Source organism: Cupressus sempervirens, chromosome 3, assembly GCF_028749045.1.
Source record: "Cupressus sempervirens isolate cs-2001-9-10 chromosome 3, ASM2874904v1, whole genome shotgun sequence".
NCBI classification, from domain to species: domain Eukaryota; kingdom Viridiplantae; phylum Streptophyta; class Pinopsida; order Cupressales; family Cupressaceae; genus Cupressus; species Cupressus sempervirens.
Genome location: NC_143120.1, coordinates 219536229 through 219551757, shown reverse-complemented (window position 1 = coordinate 219551757; position 15529 = coordinate 219536229). Strand labels below are relative to the sequence as shown.

At 32.5% G+C, this 15529-nt stretch overlaps 1 pseudogene; it reads right to left on the bottom strand.

The window, feature by feature from the left end:
• Window positions 1-445: 445 nt before the first annotated feature.
• Window positions 446-14669, bottom strand: LOC149565618 (GDSL esterase/lipase At5g03610-like; annotated as a pseudogene).
• Window positions 14670-15529: the final 860 nt, after the last annotated feature.

Genomic DNA, 15529 nt, shown 5'->3' with positions numbered 1-15529 from the left:
GAGTTTCTGAAAATAGTGAAAGTTTCATAAGAGACCAAGAAAAAGGAGAACAAAAAGGAAAATCAAAGCAAAAAGGTGGGTTATTTAAGCTCGATGGAATATAAATGTCTAATGGTGTTGCTTTTCCACAACTTTTCTAATTTGCAGGCCTTTGATGGTACACAGAATGTATCAAATTCACAGAAGGATGAAGCCTGGAAGGTAAATGTACATCTTCAGGGCTGTGATCTTGAACATGGATATCTATGCAGCAACATGGAAGCTTTGAATGTGCCCTCAGCAAAGACACCTATAAGACAATGGATTGCCATTTGATATTATTTTGAAGATTGGATTTTCAAATATTGAATCTATTCCCTTAGAACTTATCTTCATATAATATAATAATTCCAAAGATAAAGGACATGTAGCAATTAGGTAGAAAGTTTTAGCCTTTATTGTACTATTATGCTATTAATGTCAACATGTTAAGATAGATATAGTCTTTCTTGTAAGTTTCCAGCCTTTCTTGAGTAATGGGAACATTTTTGGAGCTGAAATGTGTAACTTCTGGAATTGATTCCATGCATTTCAACATTATGAATTATGGAAACCATATGTCTATAATTTTTGGAGCTTAAAGATGGGACAGAACATTCCCGCTCCACCCATCAAAAAGGCAAAAAATGGGACATGCCCATAATTAGGGAATGTTTCTGTGGAGACCTCTCCATTATGGAATGCCAAAGGGTGCCTTGGCATTCTGACCCTCCCTCAACTACACTAGGGTTGCCCTAGTATCCTAATGGTATTTCCACTACTCTGGGAATGGGATAGCCAGATGTCTAGAAAAAGAAAAAATTGCTATCACCTAGATTGATGACCTTTAGTAGGGTCCCCCTTCTTATGGACATGGGTAAATTTTGCTTGTTTTTGGCTCAAAAAAGTTGCAGTGAATGGAGTGGCAATCTTACAAAGTTAATAAACATGTGCATTGTTGAGTGTCTTGAGTTTGAAGAGCTGCCAATTCTCACTAGACTAGGCTACTTGAAAATTATTAATATTAAGCTACTTGGATTTGCAAGACCAAATCGTCTTAATTGAAATCTTAACTTCTGCACATACCTTGTCCTTGATTCTTGTTTCCACAGAGATATCTAAGATCTCTAGACACTAAATATCATCTCCTCTGCTTACAAGAAATTGATCACAAGACAATATGAAATTTCACACATCAGAATCCTTTAATACTCATCCAAGATAGTGTCATTTAAATCTACAACCTTTTATAAGAAAAATGTATCCTAAAATTCACACCAATCTCTTCCTCCCTCCCAAGATCCTTGATTCAAATTATCTCTTTGATGATTGTATGTCAAATAAACTAGGCTTGTTGCTCACTCATCCTTTGAGATCTTCAAATTGATGTTACATTTTTATATGCCAAATCTACCATCATGACCTGAGCAAGCTAGGTTAATACAAATCTTTATGCTTATTCCACGCAAGCAAGTAGGCAAAATACTTTCTTTGCATGTTTAAGAGATAGATATTTAGAAATATCCTTAGATAATCATTGTCTTGATATTATCAATGAACAAACTAAACTTAGAAGATGATTAAGAACTATAATAATCCTTGTTCTATTAAAAAATTAAGCCAACATCAAGTCCACTCTAATTAGATAAATTATTGTACTTCTCAGTATATCACAAAGTCTAGATACAACTCTCGCCAATACTTCACCCTTCACAATATAAGAATAATGATTAAAACTTACTTAAGAGTAATAATAAGATTATGTTGAAGAGTAGTGATCATTTAATAAAAAAATCTCTTCAAAATGTATCTGTACATGGATAGCTGTTTGTATGGAAAATTACTATAGTTTCGGGATGTGTCTCAACTTTCTTCCCCAAGCTAAGAGAGTTGATCAACAGGGGAAGGGAGCTTATGATGATATGGGGATAGAAAAAAAAATCATAAAATTGAGGAGTTCTAGGTCCATTATTTGCATTCTGTATTTGCTTCTTCTGGTTTTTGTGCATTTTGTTTGTGCTGGTAATTCAATTAGTTGCATTCAATTAGAGGCTTCATGGGCACATGTTGAGAGATATTTTTTAGAAGATCAAACTGAGCTCAAGTTGGAGACCAATTTTTGTTGTGTTGCAATCCATTTTCTTCTATTTTTTGAATTTTTTTTGAGTTGTAACGCCTAGATGGACTTTGTAAATGAATAAAAATATGTGCATAGTAGTTATAAACTAGTATGGGAGTAGTTATGCATATAATTTCATACATTTGCACTATAATTTTATTTTTATGCATGGTTAGAACACTAGCTATAGTTTCTTAGTTTAGGAATTGAAGCATTATATAAACAAGTATGTATAATGTAAATAATATTGACAATTTTTTTGCAATAAAGCTTTATGCAATTGGTGCTTCACTCATGGCGTGAGAATGCTTATATCTATGTCATTTCATTTTTTTCCACATCTTGTTCAAACCATATAATGCAATCTCATCTATGAAGTGTATTAAAAGCTAAGGATTTGGAGTGACTCGTATATAATTAATTTTTTGTCATTCATTATATGGTTTGAACAAGTGTGGAAAAAAATTAGATTTTTATTATGAATTTTCTGTTCACCAATCTATGTTAAACTAATCAGCAAAGATTTGGTCCTCTGAGTTGCAGCGATTTTGAGAAAAAAACCTAACTTTTAATCACCATATCTTAAATGAATTTTCACATTGAGGTGATCCAAGTTTGATCAAATATTCTTGATACAAGTTGGTTTTGAGTTGATGGTGTAAGTGAAGGATAGTTTTACCAAGTTCTACTTTATGAACTATAGTACTTGCTATTCAATTGAGATGGACACGGCTCATTAGTTTGTTTGTATTCTCTTTGGATTTTGTTAAAGAAGATAGCTGAATGCTATATGAACTAAAAGTTATGTGGTGTCAACAAGCTTGTGCATCTCTTGAGCCAAATTACCAGCCCCACTGACATTTGTTGTTGTTCAAAAGAAGCACCATACTAGACTATTCGCAAACAACCACACAGATAGGCATTCTATAGATAGATGTGGGAACATCTTGCCAAGTCTTCAGTACATAATAAAGCAATTGAATTTCATAAATTGTTTTTTTGATAGTTTATTTGTTTAAATATTTCCCATCAAAAATTACTTAGCACATCTCATCTTTTTTCTGCACAGGAGCTTGCAGTTCTGAAGAATATGATAGCGAAGAATTTGAAGAAGATATTGTAGCAAAGGTATATTTGGTATTCTTTTTTAAGTGAAAATGTGACTGGAAATTTTGTATATTGTCATATTTCACATGTAGAAAGGTCAAATTGTAAATAGAGGTAAAGCTGTATGGATTTAAGTTTCTTCTTCATTATATATAATGCTATCGATTCCTCCTTTGTAGCTGTAAAAATACTTGTTTATTTTCACCTTTCCAGATACCCTTTACTAGGTTCTTCAAGATTCCAAAATATCTTGGGCTAACCCCACTCCAACATGTCCTAACTCCTACTTGGTTCACAGACCTAACTCCTTTCTATATGTGTCTTTCTTTTACTACTCCATCTACAAGTTGCAAACAAATCATCCTTCTTCCACCAACGAGTCATTCCATTCAAGAAAGACCATGTTTGACGATATCAACGCACAAAAAAATAGGGAGACAATTGCTAGACTGTGGTCTAACTTAAAAAGAAAAGGTGATGGAAAATCTTATTGTCCTTGCAAAATGTGTAAGGGCTTAAAGACTCAAAGATATCTAATCACAACAGCTGAGCAACATTGTAAGCAACATGGTCACATTGAAGGGGGAAATGAATATCTCCCATTGGTATGTATTTTAATAGTTTATAAATTACATAAGACATGATTTGATGATGGCATCATGGTCATGGTTAATATTGAAGTAGAAGGTAATGATACCATGGAAGAAGACTAGGATGATGAAGATCACGATGATGAAAATGATCACGATGATCAAGATGATGATGATGATGATGATGATGAGGATGATGATGATAATGATGATGATGTTGACGTAGAGCTTGATGCACCTTTACTTGAGAAGGCACACTAGTCCTTATATGAAGGCTCCAAAACAACTCTTCTTGCTACTGTATTGTTGTTGGTGAACTTGAAGGTTATGAATGGTTTATCCAACATAACAATGACATGTATGTTAAGGTATGCCATCTTCTTTCATTATTTTACTCGTAGTTCCCTTACAATTAACATTGGGTTCATGTAGCAATTAATATTCTTTAAATTAACAAATTATAGTTTTGGTCATAGGTTGATAGGTGAATGTTTGTTACCACCATCAAACGTTCTACTCGCTCGTACCAAGAATTATCTACCATCATGAAAGATATTGGAATGAAGTATCAAACAATACATGCATGTCCGAATGATCATATTATATATCATAAATAACATGAATTTGCAACACAATGCCCTACTTTTCATATCAGTAGATATCAATTAGATCGATTAACAAAAAAGGTGCCTTGCAATGTTCTTCAACATATTCCCATTATTCCATGTCTGCAACGATTATTCGGGTGCAATAGCTTGGCACAATTTATGAATTACCATGCACACAATAGAAGTCAAGATGACATTATGTGAATGCTTGCAAATGGTTTAGCATTTAAGGAAATAGAGGGAAAATGGCCACACTTTAAAGAAGAACCTCGTAATCTCAAGCTTTCATTAGCAGCAACTGGTGTCAATCTTTTTGGAGAGATGAGATCTACTTACTCAGTGTGGCCTATTTTTGTTATCAACAATAACATACCTCCTTGGTTTTCCATAAAGAGAGAGCACATAATGTTGACACTGATTGTTCTAGGTATTTTTTGATTTAGTGGTCATCTAAATTAATTTATTATTACTAATCCATCAAATGGTCATAATAATTATGTAATGTTTTTGTTCATTCAACTAGGTAAGTACCAAGTTAAAGATATCAACGTATATATTGAACCCCTTATTGATGAGTTGGTGGTGTTATGGAATGGGGTTACTATGTATGACATTTGTAGACCAATAGGAGAAAGAGAATTTCAATTTCATGTAATACTTGTATGGACAATACACGATGCCCCTGGGCTAACACATTTTTGTGGTATGTTCTCTTCTTGACACCTCTTTTTTGGTATGTCAAAGTTAGCACATTTAATCCAATTATACACGATCTTGTAGGTCTTTAGAAAAAGGGAAAATTTGCATGTCCAATTTGTGGTCCAAAGATGAAATCTCGTTATTCAAAATTTTTAAGAAAGTAGGTGTTCGATGAGAATAGACACTTTCTGCACAGAAATCATAAGTACTGAATTATGAAAAAACATCTTTTCAATGGTCTAGAAGAGACTAAGTCAAAGCCACAAAGAATGACACCTTACCTATGGAAGTTGGCATACAATAAAATAAATCATCGAGGTAATGTCATTCTATTTGATGGTTTTTGTTTCAAATTTTTGTTTTGATATTGTGTTTTGTTTACTGATGATGTGATTGATGCTTGTGAAGGTCATCAAGGCATCAATGACCAACTTCTAAAAGGACTAAAAATTTATCCTATGCAATTTACTAAGTTTTTGTACTACGAGAAACTCCCAATTGTGCATTTGTTTGATCGTATGCATATTGGAAAGAATGTAATAGAGACATTATGGAAAATCTTGGATGGAAGGCGTGACAAAGATCAAATTGTCAAAACTTGTAGTGATATTGAAGAATCCAACCATGCAATGAAAAATGGCATTCGATCAAATAACAATGGAGACCAAATTGATACAAGTGCCCTTAGTTGGTTATTGTTAGAGCAGAAAAGTAATGCTATAAAAGAAGTCATAAAAAAAATACGTTTTCCCACAGGATTTGCTGCGAACATAAACAATCTCATATCAAATAAAAGTGAATTTGGGCCAGGGTTGAAAAACATGATTGGCATACATTTATTAAGTTAATTCATGTTATTTTGTATTCACTATATATTTATATATTGCATGCAGTTTCAATTGCATTCTTTTTATAAAATATTGACAAGATCATTTTGCAAATATTGCAGTATGTTTTATCTCTATCTCTCCCACACCACTTCGCCAACAATGTCAAATAGGTTATATATGATCTTGGAAAATACATGAGGTGGTTGTCATCTAAAGAAATCAATAAAGAAGATATAAAATATTGGAAGAGAAAAATTCCTCTTTTGATGTGTGAAATGCAAAAGTGTCTACCTCCAAGTTTTTTCAATGCACAAGAACACTACCTCATACATCAAGTTGAGGAGATTGAATTGTGTGGACCTGTACCAACTAAGTCAATGTGGATGGTTGAGAGGGACTTGAAATTTTTGAAAGGCTTGGTTCGATAGAGAGTACATCCTGAGGGTTCTATGGTGGAGGGATATATGGTATACCAGACCATGGTGTACACTAGTGAATATCTTCCTAAGTTTGTAGCAAAGATCCATGTAGATCATATTTGGGATCCCAACTCTTTTAACAAATTTGAAGGGGAGTACTTGATGGGAAAAGGTATATTGAGGAAAGTGAGAGGTAAATCTAAGATGTTATTGTAGTTAATTAATTCTTATAAATTTTCAATATAAGTTATTTTTAATTGGTGTATTTTTTTGAAACAGGTGGTCGAGAGTGGGATGCAATACATTTGTATATTGCTAACTATCTTGATTGGATGACGAAATGGATTGAATGATGTTAACAAAAATATGTTTCTCATTAACATGGGAAGGTGTTGCTTCATTGGTTACATAAGCTCATCATAATGGAGATTCCAATGTTATGCCAATGGTTTTGATCTAGTAAAGGGTTTAAGAGGTGGAGAGGTACGTAGAAATTTATTAATGATCATAACTCGATGTATGTTTCATATCAACTCATGATGCAAATGATTTACACACACTTCAAAAATTGTAGGTCAAGCACCACAAAGTTATGTACTATCATGGCCACAAATTTTGCATAAAAAGGTTGGATGACACAAAGAAAACTTGTGATTCTGGGATAAGTGCAGTTTTTGAGGTCACCAATATATCATCTAGGAATGACATACATCCTCAACAAACTCAAAATCAATAATATGGCATCTTGGATGATATAATTGAGTGTGAATTTAACACCTTCAAAGTAGTTCTATTCATCATCAAATGGTAAGGGTTATGACTAAATAAAAATGATCCAGATAGAATGGTTATTCAACATGATAATGGATTTACAATGATCAATACAAGGTTGTTTGAGCTAATTGGAGATGAGCCCTATGTTCTTCCAAGCCAATACGAGCAAGTGTTTTACTCAGAGGTTCCACATAAACAAGGTTGGTCATTTGTTGTTAGACATGATCCAAGAGGAAGGCCGATAAAGTATAATGTTATGGAAGAAGAAGATATTGAAGATGATGAAGAAGCAGATGATGAAGATCAAGATGATGGTGATGGTGGTGATGATGATGATGATGATGATGATGATGATGATGATGATGGCGATGGTGATAATGGCAATGATGATGGTGATGATGGCAATGATGATGGTGATGATGATGGTGATGATGGCAATGATGATGATGATGATGATGATGATGATGATGATGAAGAAGGAGAAGAAGAAGATAATCAATGACTGCAAACATCATCACCCCTTCTATTGACAATCTTACATTCTATATATAAGGTAAATTTTTTCATGTTTACAATGTTGCATATTGTTCATGTTGTCTTCTAATTTATTTGTAGCATACACGTATAATATAATTTTTAGCTAACTTAAGATAAATGATTGACATATGCAAGAAATTTGATTACATATTTATTGTGTTCATTTCTAATGATTACAACATATGTTATTTATAGTTACCAATATTTATATTGTGTCTAATTATGACTCTTTTTGCAAACAGTCAATTGACTACAGGTACATCGTCACCCCTTCGGTTGACAATCCTGCATTCCATATATAAGGGAAATTTGTTCATGTTTGTGATATTGCCTATTGTTCATGTTGTCTTCTAAGTTATTTGTAGCAAATGTGTATCATGTAAATTTGTTCATGTTTACGTGTATCATGTAATTTTTAGCTAACTTAAGATAAATGATTAACATATGTAGGAAATTTGACCCGTTTGGCATGGATTGTGCACAGTGACATGGATCAACAGGTATAAGTCAATAAATAGACATAATTTTCTTATATTCTTCTTGTTTATCATTGAGCACATATGTTATAAATAGACATATTATATAATCATATAATGTATATATAGACAAAGAAGGTCCGTATAGAAATATAATTGTATAATCACTTTCAACTTACTACATTTTATATTTGTCACTTTCACTTTCCATTTGATGGATTGCAGGACCCACCAAATAGGTACTTGTCAGATATATCTACATCGAATGAGGGAAATGAGGAAATGGTAGATGAAAGCTATACATGTAGTATGGCTAAAATAGGGAGATCAACTAGAGGTCAAAAGAATAGAAAAAAATTTGATAAATGCATGCAATTTTTCCTTGCTAATGGGGGGTCATGTTCTTATGATGATGAGACCAAAGGCAACATCAAGGTGCCCTTTCAATACACACACATTGAGAAAGAATGGGTACTCAATGAGATACCTCCAATTAACACAAATTTTTGTGTTAATGAGAGGATAGATCACATTGCTCCATCCTCATTACATGGTTTGGGCCTATTTTCCATGGATGGGATAAAGGTATGTTACAACAAAGTTGTCAAATTGTTCAAGTATGTCGGTCCATGTTACAATTACAATGATTGGATGCAGATTGTTTGATATAAAAAAAGTATGTGTAGGTATGGGGTATCAGTTAATTATGTACAACAGAAAGAAAATGATCAAAGTAAAAGATTTGCTATGTACATTGATGGGAGACCAAAAGCAATAGGTAATATTGTAGGTTTTATAAATAGTACGCAACCTTCTTCAACTAGTAAGCAACCCAATTGCATATTTGAGGTGCATGAGGGGAATGAAGTTTTTGTTTCTGCAATAAAATCAATAAGTGCAGGGGAAGAACTGCTAATCGATTACCATTTAAATCGCATAGATACAAACAAAGTTACTATCATGAGGGCTATAAGTACTATTTACCATTTTGTTAATATGTTTTTTTTGCTGTCTATTGCTTTCAGTTAGCTGAATTTTTTATGTTTAATCTTTGTGATAGGATGATATGGATCTGACAGATGATAGAGGTCACCAAGATGCTACTCCCACCCCTTCTTCAGCGAGGGTAAACCTTTTTTAAATTGTACAAATTAAATACTTGAAAAATGTTATATTATTATGTTATTTTATTTACAATTTTTGAGTTTTTATGATAGTTTTACTAATATTCCTCTCACAATTTGATGTTTAGGATAAGGGTAAAGCACCAACAGTAAGTACCGAGCCACTAACTATGCCTTCTAATGAGGATATTGCTGAAACTCCCAATGTAATAACAATGTTGAAGGAAAAAATTTTAAAAATTAATTTAGAAATAATGAAAATTTTGGATGAGGAAAATATGGAATTTGAGGAGATGATGAAGAGGCTATCAGATTTGAGAGTGCAAGCTCGTCGTTATGAAGTAAGCAGTAATGAATCTTTAGTTATAACAAAAGTTCAATAAAGATTTATATTTTATAATCTTCTATGTTGTGAAGTAAAATATGTAATATGTGCAAAATACTTTATTGATGCAATTTTTTTTAAAGAGTTGTAAGAAACTTTAACTACTAAATTCTTGTTATACATGATTTTTTGGCAACTAATCCACAACTTGGTCAAGGACAAAGTGGTGAGGCCGGTAGTAGCAGAGCTCTGACTGCCACTGGTAAAATAATCTTTTAGTTGACAAGTTAGAAGGAATTTTTTTATTTTGAACATTCAAAACTTCTTAACTCTTACTTTTATTATTTCAGAATGTCTTTGCTAACAATGTATTTTTGAAGTCATTAGGTGCAGGAGACTCCTACAAGGTTGACGGACGTCCATCCAAGATTTCCAACTACAATGTCGGCAACAAGGGGATGTTTAGCTGGTAAATCCTTGTTTTTCTATATTTGATTTTGTGTTAATTATGAGTTGATAATATGTACTTTAATCTTGGCTGCATCACATAGTGTATTATTTTTTTGGTGGTAGGAGATGAACTGTCTGGTACGTCGCCAAATGCAGATCATAGTGCATGTATTGGTGATAATTCACCATCATTTCCTAGAGCTACCCATGTTTCTAGCACGGGAGGTATGCAAACATCATTGTTGATTAACAATGATGAATCAATGCCTTTGAAATGTCCTAAGATTCTAGGTACTTTAAATAATTATTTTTTATATTGTAATAGGATTTTCTTGCAAGACGTAAACATGATAGGAAGTGGTGAATGTAAGGGCTTTTGATGTAGAGTGATGCTTCATGACCTTCTTTAGTATGTCGTATTGTGCAAGTTTTTAAATTATTTTGGGATTCCTTTTTATTAGGGGTTTGGTAGGATCATCTAAATTATCAATGACCTTTTGTCTATACCAGTAATTCTCTAGTTTAGTAATTCAGTACATTGCAATTTCATGCTTTCAGTAGAAGATACTAACCAATTTTTCTAGAGAGAACCAAAAGTGGGAGTCTTCTTTCATATTCAATGTTTAGTTTTCAATGATTTCCCACATCATTGCTATTGCCTGTTAGAGTTTTAGAGAGCTCACTTTTAGCTTCACTATCTATTTTAGCAATATTTGTTTTCCATAATATCCCAAGTATGATCAGTGACAACATCAATTAAGAATGACAAAAAATGAAGGTCATGGCAAGTTATATGTATTATGAACTATATTTTTTTTCAAGGTATACTGATTAATATAGTCATAGTACATTTTTTAGTTTCAGAACATTAGCAACAAAACCCTAGTAGAGTTTGACTGGTTTTAGACATTTTAAAATTTTTTCCAAACTTCTTTTTTGGTCAATTTTGGTCAAGTTGATCCTCCAACCCTGAAATAGATCACTAAAATGATGAAATGTATCTCATTTTATGTATTTTTTATTCACTATTGAAAGTATTCTTCGCATGATTCATTTTAATGGTTCTTACTATTAATTATCGCATGACATTTTTTGCAGGAAACGATACATTTTATAGGATGCTTTATGACCTCACGCTATGAAGATTTAGGCCCACCATACGTAAAAGGTGGAACATCATAACTGAACTAATTTTATCCCACTTTCTTTTCATATCATTAATTGGTGCAACATTTTTCCTTTCATTCAGGTCTTTTCTTATACTAGCTATATCTAACAATTTTGTGTTTTTTCTTAAAAGGTGGAACCACCAAGATAAAAAATTAAAAAATGAGCTCATCAAAGATATAGAGCATGAGTTTGGTAGTAATATTTTTTACCATAAGAAATTGTTACAAAAAGCTTCCAAACATCTTAAGGTTGTGAGGGACACATATAGAAAGAGTCTCGTCCTAAACCCAAAGTACGAGCATCCTCCCTTTGTTTCAGTGAGGGATAGGAATGAGTTCATTTTGGATGTAAAGGAGAAAGGGGAACATCCAAAAGAAAGTACACCAGCAAATCTGAAAAGATATGCAATAGTATTAACTACTAGTACATTAATGAGCAAATTTAGGGTTCAAATTTAGTATCAACAATTTCAACTAGCTCAATTTAATCTATCTATTGATGAAAGGTATTTAATTCATATGTTGACACAATTGCTTTCACCCTATTATGGATGCTCTTTAAAATTTGGGCATCTAATAAACTATGGTGGTTTATTGCACATAGAATGCCCGTATACAATTGTATATATCTCAATTTGGGCATAAATCCTACATAAGATATAAATAGTGCACTTATAACTTCACATATAGCTATATTATGTCTTGAAAATATAGTAATGCTCAACTACATGTACCATAGTGTAATGTGTTAGCAGTATAGGTGATAAATGATATTCAATTAGTGTAATGACAAGTACATGAGTCATCTTGAACAAAGCCACAATGAGAGTAGTGAAGATTTATCATCACTTTCCATCCCTTTTGAGTAGGATGGTACCAATCAAAAAAGAAAAATTCTTCTTGAGACTTGCACAAATGAAAAAGAGCTCTTCCTTGTTCATCATAATCAACACACCCAAAAATGGAGTTGCTCATGTTTCCATCTCTAGAACAACATGATCTACTCATCTCATGGATTCCTACTCAATACACAATATAGAAATAAGTCAATCAGTATCCTCATGTATTTATGTAATCCTATAATTATGGCTCTTAAATAGATACAATATTTGGAAGGAAAACCTAAAAAAGATAATCTTGAAATTCTTAACTACACTATAATCAATGTCTTTACCATATGCAAATGGGTTGAAGATAATATGAGAGAAGGCTACAAAGAAATCAAGGATGAGGAAGTTGGCATCTTCAAGCTCCCTTAGCTCTGAAATGACTTGTGATAGATATTTGTTGTGGGTGGAAACTAAGTCCATTGTTGTGTTCAAACATACTACTCCAGACTGTAAGTAACCTGGTTGGTAGTCGAATGGCATGTTATTTGATATCAAAAAATTCCTTAGCCCAAGATTATATAGCTCTGTGAGTTGTAGTTTCATCTCTACTACAACACTCTTCACAAACTTCTCTATTCCCTATAAGCATAACCCTCAGTCACATATTTTTTAAAATCACATGTGAATCATTCTAGTACAACATGACAATTAATAATATCAGATTTTCACAATCTATTTCAAAAAAACCTTTTTCGTTTCTAGATTTGATTGTGTAAGGGTTTTTAGTATCAATGGATCGTACTATGTGATCCATCATTAGAATGAGAGAAGGATGTAAGATATGATCCATCGTTAGAATGAGAGAAGGATGTAAGATAATTCTTTCATCCTGATGATAGATCACAGAGTGGATCTAAAACGTTGATACTAAAAAAACTTCCACAGTTAAATCTAGAAACAAAAAAAATCATTAGAACATAAAAAATTTGGTGATATTTATTCTTACCTTTGTGGTAACATTTGTAGCAGCATAATCATTTCCATTCAGAGTGAGAAGTGCTATTGAGTGCTTCAGATGATGAGAACCATATTTTTGAGATATAATGGAATCCTTGAAATTCCCAACTTGGACACTCAGCTTTGGAACTCCAAAAGTATCAAATACCCCACTATATGCTATTACAAAGTTTATGCCTTTCCTTGCTTGTATATGATGGCTTGAACTTTTCAGAACCCTGTAGGTCACTAGAGATGGAAGACCTAAGATTTGGGCTGAATAAATTTAAGAAAAAACACAAACTCTGGTAAATGCATTCACTTGTATATTTAAAACCATGGCAATATAATCATAAAGAAAAGAAGTATTTTAATCAATGGGAATAGATTTTTACAATCTATGACAATTATTTGCAAGAGCTTCTAGATTTGATTTTGTATAGTTTTTTTAGCATTGACATTTTGAACCATCATCAGGATGAACTCAAGCATAAGAGGCCACAAGAAAAAAGATACACAATCATAGAGTACAGAGTTTGATTTGAAACATCCATGCTTAAAAAACTATACACAATCAAATCCATAAGCTCTTGTAGATAAGCATTTTAATGTTAATAGATTAAGGAAATAGGATTGTTCCGGTCCATGGCTTAGAGTATACAAGAGAAGCATTACTAGAGAGAACTTTTCATAGTTATCAAGACCTTAAAATTGAAAATATTTTGTTCAATTTTAATATAATTGTATCCTAAAGAGGGCATCAATTATGAGGAATTATATGGATGGATTGAAAAAGGATTTTCAAATGATCCTATAGTGCAATCCTAAAGGGCCATGATTTTTCTGTTTCATATGATTACTTTGAAAATTTTTGGTTTGCCTTCCCAATGCAATTTCAATAAGATTTTTTTGATAGGATTTTTATATCTTATAAAATTTGGGGGAATTTCTAGGTTCACAATGCAAAATATAAATATACAAAATTGCAAACGAGACCCTTAAGCATTATTATACTTAGAAAATTAGAAGTCAATACCATGATCTATAATCATTATATAATTAGAGACAAGTCAAACATATACCTATATTAGCTGATGGTGTAAAGCACTTGGAAACTCTAGTACATAGCAATGGAAAAGTTTGAGGCAAAATGACTTCTATTTAAATTGCTTATCCAAATATTTTGATCTAAAATATGCAACAACAATTCCTGATATGAACAACAATTTCTGATATGGACCTTTGAGATCATTAGAAATTGATTTTGAGAAAGATTACCTAAATAATCAGTAAGAATTCTGCCAGATGATACCCTGCCTAATGGGTGCCCAGGCCAAGTGATACCATATGGATATTTCCATGCTGAAACTATGCTATTTTTCATACCAGGATAGTAATTTCTAGTGTCTACATATGAATCTCCAAAAAAAAAAGAGCTTTTGTTTCATCTCCACTGCATATACTTACAAAAACTACACTTCAATCAATGACCACACTAAAATTATATATAAATTTTTCAATAAGAAATTTTTTTATCAATCATTACCCATTAAAATTGGTAGAAACACCAATAGTACTGATCACATTTTGGTAGTCATTTTTCATGACCTTCTACATATACGGTCAGCAAAGTTGATTATCTGGTTTATATGGAAAAATCATCTGACTTGTTTGGTCAAGACCAATGTCTACAAAGTTTTCAAAGACCTTCTGGAGGAGTTCAAAATTAGAAGCTTGAAGACTGGGTTTACATTAAAAGCTCAAGAAAAGTAGAGAGATGTTGTGCTGAGTAAAACAAAACTTCTTCCAATCAGTAACCACACTAAAATTACATCCAAAAATCTTAATATGATAAGCAGTTCTTAGTCATTACCAATTACAAAGAGTACCAAGAATATTGATGACATGTGAGCAACCATATTTGATGACCTTCTAGATCTATCATGGATAAATAACATGATTACACATGTCAATTAAAGGTATGATGCTATAATTTCTTCCCTTTTTTTAGATTTTTGGTGGAACATGCTATTTTATGCTAAAACCTTCATACCAATATATAATAATTGACTAATTAGTACTGATCTTTATATCTATATCATCTAACATATTTCAAACTTTTCATAGGTTGTAGGACACATCAAAGGTAGAAAAGGTCGGGCAGCACAGACTTGGCTCTGGGGGATATTCAAAAATCAAAGCACGCATTGTAAGTAGCAATAAATGAATTGCAAAGAAAAATTATTTATAAAATGCAAATGATTTTGTTAATTAGTAAAAAAATGCAGGGTGCTGATTTTAATCTGGAGGCTACGGAAGAACACAAAAAAATTGCCTTCAAGCAAGGCTATGCAGCGGTGGCTGAATGCATATGACAAGCTTCCATTTGCCCAATCGAACAGTCTCCTACATCATGTGCACAGGTAAATATGCCAAAAAATATATTAGAAATTGAATA